Genomic DNA, 7,698 nt, shown 5'->3' with positions numbered 1-7,698 from the left:
TATCTGAGTTGTCCATAGATGGAAAAAGTCCGAGAACCCCATTCTGGCTCCCCGTCCTCGTCTCTCCCTTCAGGCACCGCTTCCGAACTCAAAACACATCGCTTCTTCCTGGTGCCTCTCTCTTCTGGAGCTAAGCGCCTGCCCCTTTAAGAAGGGGGAGCCGCCTGGCCTGCGCGGTGACCGCTCGCCTATGCTGGTTCTGCGGGAGTAGGGCGTGTAGAGCTTCAGGCTGTTCCCAGAGTAGCTGGCGCGAGGCATCTCGGGAGTTGTAGTCTTCCTTTCACCCCACGGCGACGGTGGCACGGGCCCCTGCGAACTACGATCCCCACGATGCTAAGCGCCAGGGGACCCCTGGCGCCTTGTGAGGCCGCTCTCTTTCGGTGGCAGGGCGGCTAGTTCAAGTTGCCATAGCGGCGGCGGGGCGGGGAAGGTTGCTGGCTGAGTGCCGGACAGTTGGAGCTGGAGGCGTCCGGGTGACAGACATGCCTCGATTCTGAGAGCTTCCCTCAGGTGAGAAGGCGAGGGTTGATCCCGGGATCGAAGAAGTGGGACTCTTTTTCTTGGGAAAAGTCACTAGCTCTCTTGGCACTTATGGGGCGCTGCGTGTGTGTGTGGAATGGGGGCGATCTACTCGGCTTCTGGGATGATTCAGAGCCTAGGTCGTGAATGCCCGCATTACGCTAGTGCAACCTCCCCCAACCTGGCGCTCTCCAGGTAGACTGGACTGCAAATCTCATCATCCCCACCCAACCCGACCAATGGCCGTACTGGCTGTGGATGATGGGGGGGGGGTTGTAATCAAGCACGTGTGAAGGGCACCAGGCTAGGGAAGGGTTTATGGTGGAATATGTCTTTTTGGGGTGGCTGAAATACACTAAGGAAAAACTCTAGAGAGGTTACAACAACTATGGAACTTTAAAAGACTAAGGCTGCAATCCTATGTACGTTTAGACTGGGGGGGAAAAGCCTTCAACTTCAGTTGTAGGACTCCCCCCCCCCTCTAAACATGCATAGGGTTGTACCCTAAAAAGATTTATAGCTTGATGTTGTGCATCAAATGTAAATGTGCTTAAGTCTCTATGGTCACTCTCCCTACCGCTCCCACAGCTCCTTCCAGTCTTGCATGGCTCTCAAGTGTTTAGACTTCACTTGAAAAAGTGCAGCCCCTATTATTTTTATAGTCTGCCACATAAATCTATTGGCCTTTAAGGTGTCACAAGATTCTGTTCTGGGCAATGAAAAGCCATCCCTGTGGAAAAACCAAGCAGGCTGATATGGAAGCATGATGCTTTAAAAAAATTTCATTGCTTTTTAACACAGTGTGGGTTTATTTGGTATTGAAGCTTATTTCTCCCTCGCTTCAGGTATTGCAACTCTTGTGATGGAGCATGTGAACAGCTTGCTGCTACTCTGTAGTGAGCTCTATTAACCTCAGTGTGGCCCCGTTCAGAAGACACCTTGAACCATGGCTTTAACTAGGGTGGTTAAGCCAGAAAGCCAGGCCGTGTTCAGAAGACACCTTAAACCACAGGTTAAACCACGGTGAATAAGGCTTTTTGCCTGGTTTTATACGATAAAACCAGGCTAGACCAATGAAATGCCAGGTTCTGTAAAGGTCCGACACTGGCTTTTTTCACTGGCTGTGGGAAGGACTAACTATGGTATTCAAATTGTCTCGCCACATCCTTTCTGAGTGTGGCTGCATGGAAAGCTGCTGGTGGCCACATTTGAGTGTCATATTTTAAAGCTATAGCAGTAAGGTAGGTTTAATTGCAATAGGTTTAAAGCAACGCTGTGACGTTTTCAGCCCTGAGTTGATTTGGGAAGGGATCTTTTAGGTCTGTGTGTTTTCTTCACTACTCATAAGCAATAACAAAATGGCAATTAGGCACCAAAAAAGGAGGCAAAAACAGCAACTCAGCAGAGATCAGGCAGCATAGTAACCTTTCTATAGTTGTGCTGTGCTGTGTTAGGGCTGGAGTGGGGTGTGAGGTTTATAGGCTGGCGCAATAGATGTAGCATTTCTGGTGTAAGTTCTGTTCATGTAACTGAATCACAAAGTAGTGTGAACTGGACTACAGCTGGGTGATCATAGTATAGCCTTATTGGAATCTCTTTCCCCCTTCAACCTCCTTTTTCAATGGGTGCATTCCGTTGAAAGATCCTAGCTAAATTGAGAGTGGTTTAAGCAAGTATACGTGTCTCACCAAGATCTCGGTTTGACTCAACTTCCTTTTCCTGTTGTTTGCAGGCTGGAGAAGTTGCAGCTTGCTCAACTGTTCTATAAGTGTTGCACTCCTAACAGGCCGATAAGAGTGCAGCATTTTTGCTTTAAGTCTTTCCCACAATCTTATTTCAAACTGCATTGCAACATTGTGTGATCGGGGCAATAAACTGTGCTGTGACGAATCGTGGAGTTCTGTGGAATCTCACCAGAAAAAAGATAGGTAACGGTGGACAAAAATCCCCGAGCTATAGCTTTCCCTCTGCTATACTGATCCTTCCCTGAATATGCTGCTGTAGGGATTTTGGGGTGTGTTCTAGCTTTGCTTTCAGTTTAAATGAATCAATGGGTGAGGCCCAAGAGAAGGTACAAAAACCCTTGTGTGACCACATTGCATGGCTTGGAATATTGGTCTTCAACGTCAGGTTGGGGATAATGCAAACTGGGGGACACGAGGTTAGGGAAGGCTATATTAGAGGCTGCCTTTCCATCCTCAGAAAAAGTGCAGACACCCAGAGTTTGATGTTGCAGTTGAGGATGTTCAGATTGGCCCTTAGGTCTTTGCCCTTTGGTGTCGGTAAGGTCCTTTGGTGGTGGATCCCCCTCTCCTCTTTATGCTGTCTAGTTTTTCTGGTACCTTTCTCCAATGCTTGGTGTCAACAACTTCAACGGAAATGTTTTTCCCCATACGCCTTGAGCCTCCAGACCATCTCTCCCTGCAGAGCTTTGCCCACAGCTTCTACAGAGTCTATGGAAAGGTTCTCATTCAGTCTACCTGTGCTTCACCTTCCCATATCGCTTATTTCCCCATGTCACTCTTATAAGCTCTGACCAGTTCCATTTCCCACTTGAGACAGATTTTGCTCATGAGATTCTCTTTGCTCTGGTTGTTGAGCTGCACTTGGGTGAAATGGATTCCTACCTGGTCCAACCTCCATTGCAGTAATTTCTCTTGAGGGGAGGGCACAGCTAGGGGCTAAGGATAATCATAGTTGTGGTCTAACACATCTGGAAGGCGCCAAGGTCAGGAAGGGTGCACCACTGTGTCATGTCCTGATCTGAGGTGGGTCGCCACAGCAGCACTATCACTGTACAGATATATGAGTTAAAAAACTAAGCGTTGGATCATCACATAAAAATTTGGATTAATGATAGGTCACGGGTCTGAAAAGGTTGAAAACTACTGCTGTAGAACATTCTTCGGAAACCTCTGCAGTGTGCAGGTTCCACTATACATGTTCAGGGGTTGCTCGGCAGATACATTGATATGGAAACCGTTCCCTAATGGGGAAAAGGTTTTTTGACAACCACTGCTCAGAGCATCCATTATTCCTCTGGCTTGAATGAGCTTGATATTTGTATGTGTGTTTTGGATATGGGGTGAGCACTGGTTTTAGAATGTCTTTCTCCAATCATGTTAAAGTTAAAACATTGATGTTTAGCACAAGAGGACCAACAAAACACAGATAAAAATATAGAAACAAAAATATTTTACCACTGAGTGTGCTTTTAGAACAACTGCTGTGGAACACTCCTGAGTTTCAGATACTTACTATGCATTGATGATTGTCTATAGAGTGTCCTGACTATAATTATTTGTGAGCTTTTGAGGACTATTACAAGCGGTAGAATTATGCTCCTAAGAAAAGGAATGATCGACATGACCCTGCTTAAGATGCAGATATGTTTTTTGTGAAGGTTTGGCCATAAAAGTGATGCCAGCTCCTCTTAGCAACTTGTTCATAAATAAAAGAGGATGCCATTTGAGAGTTGGATAAACACTTTGTAGAAAATAGTCCTATTTTTGGATAATGGAACTGATTCAGCGAAGTGCATTTTTCTTCTCTTTTCAATGCTGCCATTGGCAGTGACTTTGAGAGAGTCTTTCTTTTTTCTTTGTAACAACGTGGCTTCTCTTCTTTGAATCGAGCTTTTGTTTTGGAAGATGTTGTACTAAAAATAGCAGTTTTTGGAAGCTTGACTAAACGGTCCAAGTGCAAGGTTTGTTGGGCCGGCAGCAAGTAGGGGCTTAGGACAGGATGTGCTGATGGCTTCATCATCACAGTCTTATACATATGGTCCAGGCAGGGTATATGATAGGGCAAATGATGCAACTAAAGTTTAGTTTCAGCAAAATTAAAATCAAAGAATAACACAACAGTCTCCTAGAGGAAAGTCAGAGAGTTGTGAGTGAGGGTGGTCGATTCAGTTTTTCTCCTGTGCCATTTTTTTTTAAAAAAGATGGGTGGATGCATCCTACATGCCACCTGAGATTTTTGGGAGAAGAGAAAAAATCCTGATCAAGAGCTTGAACCCCAATGGATCAGGAGCAGAGGACAGAACTGTACCAGAGTTCCTGATATTAACTTGTGGGAATTCCAGTCCTTTTGTTTGCATACATATGGTTGCATCATTTTTAACCCACTGCCCTGCAGTATGGGATTATGCTGCAAAGTGGTTCCCATGCTGCTAGTTGCATATGTGAAGGGGAATCTTGGAGGCTGCTGGAAGCTGTATCCTGGAGCATCAGCTCTGACACTTCGGAGTGGGAATTCTCTGTGTAGTTCTGCCACACTTTTTAAAAACAAATTCCTCTTGTGACTGAAGCAGCTACTTGAGCCAGAAAGACTGCAGCTGAGCATAAGATTGGGCTGCCAACTTAATAATCGTAGAATAGCTGGTGTTTCTAAGCAGCAAGGTATCTGCTTTTCATTTTGATTTGATGTTTTAAATAATAAAAGAAGAACCTTGGAAGAATAAGGGTATTGCTAGATTTATCACTCTGAAAGAATGCGTGACCGTGCAATCCTAAGCACCTTTCCCTAGACCTTGGGGTGTAAAGTGATGCATGTTGAGGCAAAAAAAACCCACCCAGCTTCAGGTATGACCTGATGGGATCTGAACTAGTGGTGACCAACCAAGAAAGAGAGCTCAATGAAAATGTCAAACCACTGTGCTGCCGCTGTTAAAATAAATAAGTAAGGCAAACTCCATGTTCGGCATAATTAGGAAAGGAATTGAGTATAAAAGTGCCAATATTATACTGCCCTTATATAAATCTAACAGATATTCCCTGTGTTGCTTGGGCTGCCGAATAATGTTAATCCACTTTCTTCTGCTTGTTGCTGATGCTGCTCTTCGCTGCTTTCTTGAGGAGTAGCATCGCTGAGAAGTGGAGGGAAACAGCTCTCAGTAGATTCTGGGCACGTTGTACTGGGCACGTCGTAGTCATTTCATTTTTTTTTTTTTTTTATTAAATTTTTATTCATTTTCAACACTATATAAACATAGATAAACATTACCAAAATATAACTGAAACAAAACACAATAAGAAAAAAAACACATCAAATATCTGCTGCATACATATTGAATGATTGTTGAGTACAAATATCAAAAACTATTACATATACCTTATCATACTACAACATCTTCGTTCTTAACATAAAAGTGCACCCCCCACCTCGGGATCATTCTTGAGTCCAAAATCTAATCGTTTCTTCTGCTGGTGGTTTCCCACTTCCCTTAGTAAACACAAACACTAGGAACTGTTTCCAAATTCCTTCGAACTCATTTATTTTAGTTACGCCTTTTCTCCACTTAATATTACATGTCAGTTTATCATTAATGGCTATGTCCCATACTTCTTTGTACCATTCCTCAATAGAATATTCCCCTTGGACCTTCCAGTTCCTAGCTACCATCAGTCGTGCTGCAACCAACAAATTCGATATCAGCTCTATAGTTCCTTTTCCACATTTTATATCTTCAAATAGTGACAGCAATGCTATTTTTGGTGTTTGTTCTATTTTCATTCCCACTATTTCTTCAATTTCTGAGAACACCATCTTCCATAATCTTTGTACATATTTGCATTGCCACCACATATGTAAATACGTTCCTTTTTCCCCACAACCTCTCCAACAATTTGCTGAATGTTGATCACTTATCTTATTCAATCTAACCGGGGTTAGGTACCACCTCCATAGGATTTTAAAATAATTCTCCTTTATTCTTACTGATAAACTTCTCAACACTCTTTGTTTCCATAGTCCCTCCCAGCTCTGTCGCCCTATTTGTATCTTCAAATCTGATTCCCAAACCATTTTCTCTGTATTCTCTCTAAACTCCTTCTCTAACAATATTTTATATATTTCACTCATTAATCCTTTTGAAACTATACTCCCTCCTTTCCCTTCCTCCTTACTTACTACTAATTCTTCAAACCTCGTCATCTTTCTGCACATTCTATTATCTTTAATCCACTTTTTATTCCATTGCTCTAATTGACCATATTCTAGCCAAGATAGCTTCTTCTCCTTTAACAAATTTTCCATATCCTCTCTTGTTTTAATATCTCTTACCCAATCCTTTAATCTTATTTTATTTTTCTCTTTTAATATTTTACATAATCTACCCTTTAGATCCTCTGGGAAATTCTTTAACATTATTATCGGTGCTAAGGGAGAGTTGCTCGGAAGCAGCTTCCCTTTAAATTTACTCCAAATTTCCCATTGAGTCCTCAGGAGTGGATTATCTATACTTCCAACCCACTTTCTTCCTCCGTCTTTAAAAAAAACATTCTCCAAATTCATCTCTACCTTATTTATGGTTTTTTCTTCCATCCAATATAAATCTCCTACTCCCATAATTGCTTCTACAACATGTCTTAATCTATTTGCTACATAGTATAATTTTATGTTTGGGAGACCCATTCCCCCCTTTTTTTGGCTTAGGTACCAATTATTTTTATTCACTCTTGCTCTCTTTTCTCCATTACAATATTTATTAATAATATTTTGCCAACTTTTTATCTCGGTTTCTGATATTTTTATAGGTAACATTCTAAATACAAAATTAATTTTAGCTAATATCTTCATTTTTATTAAGGCTATTCTTCCGAACCAAGATAAATTTAATCTTTTATATTTCTCCAATTTCTCTAATACCTCTTTCTTTAACCTCGTTAAATTTTCCTTTTCAAGATTCTCTAAATTTTTTGTAATTTTAATTCCCAAATATTTAATCTCATTCTTAACTTTCAATTCCATTCCCTTAAATTCCCAATCCTTTTCTTCCTTCTTGGTATAGTTAAACAACATCATCTCTGATTTAGACCAATTTATTTTTAACCCTGTAATTTCCTCAAATTCCCTCAACTGATATTTAATTCTTTCTAATTTTCTTAATGGATTCTTAATGGTCAATAAAGTGTCATCCGCAAACATGTTTAACTTTATTTCCCTTACCTCTCCAATTCCTTCTAACTCTTCATCCTCCCTTAGTGCCTTCGCCAAAACTTCCATAACCATTACAAACAGGACCGGCGAGAGCGGACATCCTTGTCTTGTTCCTCTGGCTAGTCGTATCTTTTCAGTAAGTCCGTCATTTACCACCACTACCGCCGTATTTTGGGAATATAGCTGTTCTATTACATTTTTAAATTTATTTCCAAATCCCAATTTATCTATAATACT

General features: G+C 41.6%; 1 protein-coding gene across 1 annotated transcript in view; it reads left to right on the top strand.

The window, feature by feature from the left end:
- The first annotated feature begins 423 nt into the window (after nt 1-423).
- CEP128 (centrosomal protein 128) overlaps nt 424-7,698 on the top strand; it is a 238,411-nt gene continuing 231,136 nt past the window's right edge. Inside the window, exon 1 of the mRNA XM_063117936.1 lies at nt 424-510. The gene's annotated coding sequence lies outside the window, so the exon portion shown is untranslated. The remainder of the gene's footprint in view (nt 511-7,698) is intronic.

Source organism: Elgaria multicarinata, chromosome 2, assembly GCF_023053635.1.
Source record: "Elgaria multicarinata webbii isolate HBS135686 ecotype San Diego chromosome 2, rElgMul1.1.pri, whole genome shotgun sequence".
Taxonomy (NCBI): Eukaryota; Metazoa; Chordata; class Lepidosauria; order Squamata; family Anguidae; genus Elgaria; species Elgaria multicarinata.
Note: the sequence above shows the minus strand (reverse complement) of the source record. Positions and strands in the feature narration are given on the sequence as shown.